At 42.8% G+C, this 8,622-nt stretch overlaps 1 non-coding gene across 1 annotated transcript; it reads left to right on the top strand.

Annotated features, from left to right (window-relative positions):
• Window positions 1-3,304: 3,304 nt before the first annotated feature.
• On the top strand, window positions 3,305-3,398 carry trnai-uau (transfer RNA isoleucine (anticodon UAU)). The gene is made up of 2 exons: window positions 3,305-3,342; window positions 3,363-3,398. It is a non-coding gene; the product is annotated as a tRNA-Ile (tRNA).
• Window positions 3,399-8,622: the final 5,224 nt, after the last annotated feature.

Below are 8,622 nucleotides of genomic sequence, written 5' to 3'. Positions count from 1 at the left end.
CTCCAGTTCAACTGAGATTGTTACAAAGCTGAGAGAAAATGAAGAAACAAATGACTGAGACATGGGAGGGAAGTAGGGCAGCCTGGTTTTACTCTCCTGCCTTGTTAAAGGAAAGAATAATTACTGGAGCATTACACAGTAATGCATCAAATGATTATGTCAGTTTTGACTGTGTATGGGGAATGATTAACAAGCTAGAAGAGCTGCCGCGCAGTCTGAAATGGCCTCTGGGTAAACAGAGACTTCTTTCTTTTCACTGATGCATTATTTTTTTAAGTAATAACACACAATGTTTTCAAATTTTCTCATCAATGTTAGTTTAGGTATGTTTTTTTAGAAGTAAATGTGCTATATTTTTTTAATATACCAAAACTCAACTCAGAAGTCAATACAATTTATATATATAAATATATAACTTTTTCTGCTTTGATTCTTTGTAAAAAAAACAAAACAAAAAGAAGCCGTGTATTGAAAACCTTTCCTTTATGCAGCGTTTCAAGATTTATCACCTTGAGGGCGTTATTAGAGAATTCTTTCCAAAGTAAAGTAAGAACAAAGTTAACAAATCATTTCCACTGCGGAAGAAATGACCAGCCAATGGCTTAGGGTCATCACTGGACCTTCAATGCTTCCTTAGTTCTAATAAGAGTAAAACCACCTGTGCTGTAAGTAATGGCCGTGGTCTGCTCCAAACACCCAGTTTCCAATGTTCTTCATCCCCGTAGATCAAAAAGATTTTCAGTCAAGGCACCCCACATTTTATTTTTCGTGGCATCTATCCATTGTACTGAACCACTGGAGGGAGCTGAGCTGGAGGGCAACGTTTTAAATTTATCCTGTTTATACTTCAAGCAAAGCCATGAAAACCTTACTCTAGTCACAGCGCAGTCTAATTTCTGTGGATGTGCCCAAAAATTATTTGCCACTTTTTGTAAATGCTGGCATCTGGTAAAAGGCAAAATGTAAGAGACGTGTGAAATACAATAATGTTTTATACTGAATAGGCAGCGTTGGGGCAGGAGTCACTAACAAATGACCAATGACCAATAACATCTGGTCCTGTAATCTGCTTTAAGCAGAGAGAGACTGCAGTCTTATAAGTAGGAAGCCACATTTTACGAATATAAAACTACTTTCCAGACATAAACTGTTAAAAGAGTTAACAGTAAATTAACTGTAATTAATAATTCTACTCATTATTTCCTCATATACTGTAAATGTGATATATTGACAGCATTGTGCGAGATAGTTGTAGCTAATAGATTCACTGTTTGCTTCTCCAGTGCACGATCCTTCAGGATTCTGCTACATGGATGGTTTATTTTTAATAGTTTCTTCAGATATCATCATCTGCAAAATGATTTTTAAACACAGCCGCATGGTGCAGAATACAATGCGCCTTGATATGGATGAGCTCAGGCTCATTGTGTGGACAGCTGCAGTGCTTTAGCCGTAGTGTTTTAGCACTAGAACTTAAAAGCATTTGCTTAAATCTAGGCCGAGCTGATCACTGTGTCCAGACATATATGCAGTATATCGTTCATAAAATCAGGCTGCTGTGCGAGAACTACACGCGGCCTCTCTGTTTAATCAGAGCCTGCGGATGAGAGGAATATCACCAAACTAATTTGTGTTGCTGTGTGATATTCACACAAATAACTTCACAGACGACGCCATGTATTACAGCAGAACATTGTGAACCTTTTCCCAAAAACTCCAAGTCATGGGATCAAACCCATAACTATGATGCTGTTATGATAATTATAATAATTATTAAGTGTTTTCATGCGTGTTTCAATAAGTGGTTGTGAAACAGTGCGGCGACCAAGCAAATGGTGTTTATTCATGGTGGAGCTTCCCTGTCTTTAATAAAAAGGGGGACGGAAATCTGGACCCAAATCTGCCTGATCTGCATAAACACAGACCTAACAGTTGGGTTGCAAATACTGAAAAGTAGATGCAGATTAGAAAAACTAATTAGCACTAAGGAAAATTGGGGACAGCTTAGGGTCTTCCAGGAGGAGGTGGAGGCACGGCCGGGGCCGTGACATCTGGCCGAGCCCCCCGATCCTGCTGCCACCGCAGCCTGACTGCACAGACACACACTGCACTCATCAGAGCGAAACCTCACGACTGCTCCCCATCAGCAACTCTGCTGCGCGGGCGCCGCTGCATTCAGGCACGATACGGAGCGTAGGTCAAAGTGGTGGAAAAACAAAAAAAAAGGCTGTGGTAAATGAAAAAAATAGCGCAGTCCCACAGAAAACGCAGAGGCAGGTCGGATTTGCATTTATTGTTGGAACCGCAGCAATAGTGCTTGATGGAACATAATAAACAACGATGTGAGCACCTATAGAGCTCAAATGCACCGTCAAACAGCATCCGGAGTGCTAAAAAATATTTGCAAATGGAAAAGTGCAAAAATACCTCGGCACACTGCAATAAAATGAAACATTCTGACATTCAATATGACTTCATTAATAACAATTCTTATATCGCAGGGGTTGTATATCACATTTGATGGATGCGTAATGTTGTTTCTAGTCAGTCTATGGAAACTCATATGATATATTGTATTTTCATCTGTCTTCACTCTGTAATCATAATCCTAACCCCACCACCGCCCAGATGACAAACCACCCTCTCACTGGACATATTGCGTTTAGAACTGGAGTTCCCACCAGTGGCAAACGCTCTCTGTGCCAGACTTATATAATGTATTTAAAGCACGGAATCCTACCCCACTGCTTTAATCAATTCCATAAATCATTATTAATAACCTTTAAAGCCCCCCATCTGCATGGTTATAATCACCATAGTCAATCTTTGGTGTCAGGTTTGATTGCCAATCTATGTCCTTCTCTAATTGACCTTGTCCAGTGAGGGAAGAGCAGACAATATTGCTTTTTCCCACTGGCGCCCCACTCATTTCTACTTCAAATGAAGACGGCTCCCAGTTTGTTCAGCAGATTGAATTCCATCAGTCTATCCTTTAAACAGCTGACGCACAGGCTACTTCAATTTGAAGTTATCGAATGTGCAAAATCAGTAGCGGCATCCAAACAGAACAGATGGAAAAGTTCATCTGAACACTCACAGCAGAAATAATATTAGCATTTCTCCAAAGATAGCGTTTGTAGCAGCACTGTCTGCGCTAAATGGTGATTTCTCACTGTCCAATCTGTCAACTCATTCTGAACTTCATGACCTGAGCATTGCTGTGTTAAAGTGCCATGACATCTTCTACAGACCTGGTTTTATCATCATCTTTGTGCTGTCGGAGTTTGATCACACAGTTTTCTGGGCTCCAGTGGCGCAATCGGTTAGCGCGCAGTACTTATACGACAGTACACTGTAGAGCAATGCTGAGGTTGTGAGTTCAAGCCTCACCTGGAGCAGCCTTTTAAAAAGTGCTCTCGGGCCCACATTAAGCCCCCAGGGGCCCGGCATCAGGGAGAGGGGCCCAATACGAACGGTTTTGGGATTCTGGGCCAAGCGTGCGCACGCAGACCAGTGGCCTGGTGACTCAGTGGGTAGAGTGTTGGTCTGGGAAGAAGGTTCGCCTGTTCAAGCCCAGATGATCCCACCAGGTTGTGCAAGTCACTTCACGCTTGTGTGTGTATGGGTTGAATGCAGAACAAACAGCTTCCCCAACAGTTTCTCAATCTGGAAACTCCAGTGTCATGGAGCCTGAGAAGAGCTGTTTACTTCGTCCTTCTTGTTGTGAGGAACCATTAAATCAATGCCTATTCATCATGTCCGTACACAGTTTAAAAGCTTTCTGAGAGATACTGATTGACAGTTTAGTGTTTCTACTTTTTAGTAATTGCATTTTAAATTGCAAGGTTGAACTCACCAGGGTCTTCATTAAAACGTATCCAGCCTCCAAATTCTGAAAGCAACTCTGGCCAAAGCTTTTCATCGAGAGCGTCCAACAACGTTGGGCACAGAGCAACGCTCAACACAAGTTAAACAATCCTACAGGGCTGAGCAGTGGATCATTAAACAGCCAATGAACAGGCAGCTTGTGAAGTCGGACAGACCGGGTACAGTTCAGACACGCAGTGTTTGATTGATAGTGAGGTATTTGGGCTTTTACCATGAACACGCATCTGAAAAAGGTACCTGCCTTAATCAGGATCGTATTCTGCCTTATTTGCTGACGCTGTCCCCCGGGGCTCGCCATGCAGGCGGTGAACGGTCCCAAGAGACAAGACATCATCACGGAGCCGCTCTCAAAGAACGCTGGTGTCAACGTTAAGGTTGCCGTGACAATACACAAAACGAACTGGGGGTGCGCTTCAAGGAAAATAATCATTTCAGCGCTTTCGCTCACTTTCCATTCTAGCGTTTTGCTTCAGTGTCAGATAGTCTGACAGACACGCCATTTACATTTTGAGACACAGGAAGTGTAACCAAACCAAAACTGTGTGTTTTAATGAGCGCGACCCCCGACAACGGTTGAGGAGCTGGAAGCGATGCCGCGTTTTAGCGGCGACAATGAACTGACAGTCGGACGAGGCCCGATAAAGGACGACCTGGAGGCGCCTGTATTTACTCTTGATCGTTTGATTTACTGCGCGGTGACACCGAAGTTAAAGCCGAGGCTACTGTAAATCCTTACCTTGTCAAAAATTATCCCAAGCAAAACAAGTTTTCAGAAGTGACCTAGTAACACACATACACACACACACACACACACACACACACACACACACACACACACACACACACACACACACACACACACACACACACACACACACACACACACACACACACACACGTTGGCAGAGTGATTTATTTTAAGACTCGGAGTGTCTAAGAATGCCATTTAGGAGAGATGGCAGTGGGTAATAAATCCTCATCAAGTCTGGTACATCCTGTTAGCTCCTTCTCTCCTAGTGACAGCTTTTTAATAAGCTGTGTGTGGTCCTGTATGTGTACTTGCCATTTACTAGCTGATGCCGCCCCTCCCTGTCCGTCAGTGCACATTATACATACTCTGCTACAACCTAAGCTAAGCATTAAAAGGCGCCAGGAGCCATGTCATTCGTACTTTTCAAGGTCCAGGGGAAAGGATCCAGCTTGTTTTTTTTTTATTTTTTGGGGGTAATTGATTTCTTTTCAGCTGTGCAAATGAGTTTCTTATTTCTTTGGAAGTTATTTATATGGAAATGCTGCGATGTTGTGACTACATTAGAGGAGTTATTCTCACCTCCCTCTAAAGTCGCTACCTCCCGGGGAATGTCCCTTTGTTGCCATTTGCTGTTTTGCCGATTGTGTCAGCAAAAATTAATTGGTGTCCATTTTAACTCCCCTCGAGCCTAAGTTTCTATGAGCGGGGAGATACCCAGGCCCAATTAGGTGGTGTAAATAACATTTGCTCTATAATTGCTTCAATAAAGATTTATCGCCTTCTTCTCATTGTCCTTATGTTAAGGCATTACAGTGTAAGCCAGAGGAGACGGAGGCCTGGAACAGCTAGTGAGTGGATACTGCATGACGCTGAATATATCTAGCTACTGTATGAGGCTGTTATAATAAGAATGTTATAATTCAATATTACATTGAATTATAACATTCACAACTTCTATAGCTAACTGTTTTCCAGTATTTTATGATTTTACTTTGTAGTTTTATTTCACATAGTAGCTTATTTTATTCCCCACCATTAATTGCTAAAAAATAAGTAAACATCACATCATAGTTAATGTGAAAAAGAATGTCATCAAGAGAACATTAGACTAAAATAACTCCAGAAACTGATGATGGGTATTTTACTGTATTTGCTTCGTATAAACACTGGAGACAGTCCTGTGTATCACCTCCTGTGTGATTCAGGTTCCTAGGACTGCACACACTAAGGATCACTTTAAACCACTCTGTGTCTGAAGCCCTGACCTCCACGTGACAAAGACCAGGAAGAGGAGCATCCTCAGCCACCTTTGCTCCGCTTCGCAGCGTCAGGCCTGCTGCCCACAGGTCAAACACTAGAGGTATGACTGGCTGCACCAGCAGGATCAAGTGTGTGACCCTTCAACCAGGACCAGGGCAGCTGAGATGATGCATGTACTGTAAGAAGTCCATCAAGTAAGAAAAGGCTTTGCCTAAAGGAAAAAACGCTCTAACATTGAAGTGTTCAGCCTCTTCAGAAATGAAGTGATTAGTGATTAAAAAAGTGATTAATGAAAAAGGTGCACAATGAGGTGATCTAGTGTTTATTAATAGTAGGTTACAATTAACAACTTCTCAGTTAAAACACAATGCATCTGATTTTCTGAGACACAAGGCTTTTCATTTAATATTCAGTCTCCGCAGACTATCAGAGCTGATATTGCCCAACTAATAAACAAATGATTCACAATATTATGACTTACAGTATTATAATTTAAAACCAGTTTTTGTTGTTTGCTGAGGCATGTGTATGAATCATACACTTCCAGAGAGCCAACCTGCTTATTCTACTGGATGTTGTACATTTTTTAAATACATGCATCACAGATGATTAACAGTTATAACAGAACCTTTCAGGGTGATGAACTATTCACAGTTTTATTAATGATGTTTAGAGGTATGATGATTAGGGAGGGAGAACTCTGGCTGGAAAGAAGATCCGCGGCTCTTCAGGGACCTGTGGAAGCATCAGCTTGCCACCATTACTAAAAGCTACAGTGCTGCTTGCCTATTCATCCATTTCCCATGTACGATCCAAATAAACATGACAGTGCCTGGTCTGCCAGGTGGATCTGGGGCTTGCCACCTCCTCTCCTCTGTTCCTTTCCCTGTATTAATAGCTCCTCGGGAGAGCCAGAGAGGTCTGCGTGTCAGGTGTTATCTCCAGAGAAGAACAAGGGAAAAACTAAATGAAGCCTGAACTTGAGAACAGCCCCATCGAAGTTTCTCGAGGGGATGCTCGGAGCACATTAAGGGAAACATCAGTAATGTGCAAAACAAATGGAGGGATGTGAAAACCCCTAAAGACTTTCCCCCACCAGCTATGTTGAGCTGCTGCCATAAATCTCAGGACCCCTGTGCACGCTGTTGTATTCAGACTGGGGGAGAGAAACAGGGACTACGCGGAGCCAGGTTTCTGCCGCATGAAAACAGTGTAACTGTCAGAAAGAGGCTTTTCATTCCGCTGCTCCGCTCCAAATGTGGGCTGCTCGTTGCCTCGTTGCCAAAGGCTTTTCAGACGTGATGCGCTAAACAGTTAGTTGAAAAGTTAAAGCAATTATCCATCGCCGCTGTCCGGAGAGTATTTCCTCCTGCCTTCAATGACAGCCCTGTTTGTAACTACATGATTTGGATAAAGACTAATGGAGTGTGAGTAAAGCACAGGAGCAACGGGATTTTGCTAATAAAGATGTATTATGGCAGAGAACAAAAGGCCTTGGCAAAGCATCCGACCGCTGGGGCTTGTGGGTTGCTCGTGGAAAGGGAAGGTGGGCGGTACGCACTGAGATTTACATTTCCCCTGATCAAATGTAGGCACGCTTTGTAGTGATATTGCTGATTAGGAACATACTGCCTGAAAGGTAACCGTGCTGAAATGCTGCAGCCAGGTTCCTGTAGATTCCTTGGTTTGTGGTGTTCCACTGGGGTCATTTTGAGTTCTAAACGCATCTTTACAACACGAAGGAGCTTCATAGGAGACTGTAAAAGTCCAAAGGTTGACTGGACACGATGCCGTCAGCAAGTAGATGCACTGTCCTGAATCCCTTTCAGGCCAGTTTAGCACAAAAGCTATCGCAACCAAAACAATCAAGCAGGCAGAGCGTGATGAAAGAGGATCTCTGTGCTCCTTCTGAGTAGCGAGCGAAGACAAAAATCCTTCAAAGTCTCAATTAAATACCTTTGAATATCCAAATAAGCTGCAGTTAAATGTCAAACGCTATTTATCAGCCCAGTAAATGTAGCAGAGCGCTCTGCAGATTGGCTATGAATTACCATTCTCCTCCTTCCCCTCTAGCTGCTGCTCGTGCCGAATGGTCAGAGTGGTTTGCCTGGCCTCATTTGCTGGTTAATTGCATTTTATAGTTGAGCTAAAGACCTGTCATCTGTTTCTGTGGTTTCATTTATCTTACAAATAACCTAGAGAGGGTGGGTTAAAGTACCTGCGCAGGCCAAATCAGGCCTTTCACGGAATTTCCCGCAGCTTTTAGCGCCGCCATCGCTTTGAAACCACCTCTTTCGCGTCCACCGTGACGCAGAATCAAATCTCTGGAATTAATGTAGCTGAAATACATTTGGGGGGAAATAAAACATGAACGGAGGTTCTCCCGTTCTCTAATTTGTGGATTCCAGCTGTGACGTGCGCGTCGCTGCAGCCGAACCCTACCGTACGTATACACTAAGTAAATCCGTGTCCTAGATTTTTAGCTGAAAATTCATTAATAATCAACCCAGAGAAATAAAAAAAAAAAAAAAAAAACAATATCAAAAATATCTCTGCTGCTGCAGCTCACGACATTGTGTTGAATCTTTTTTCCTTCAAGGTAGTGTGTATTCCCACTGTGAATGGTGTCCCCATTCCTTGTAATTATGCAAATGGCACATTAATGAGGTGTAATTGTGAATTCATAAAACAGCGGGGATAAACTGTATAAGGACGCCATGTCT

This window comes from Betta splendens, chromosome 3 (genome assembly GCF_900634795.4).
Source record: "Betta splendens chromosome 3, fBetSpl5.4, whole genome shotgun sequence".
NCBI classification, from domain to species: Eukaryota; Metazoa; Chordata; class Actinopteri; order Anabantiformes; family Osphronemidae; genus Betta; species Betta splendens.
Note: the sequence above shows the minus strand (reverse complement) of the source record. Positions and strands in the feature narration are given on the sequence as shown.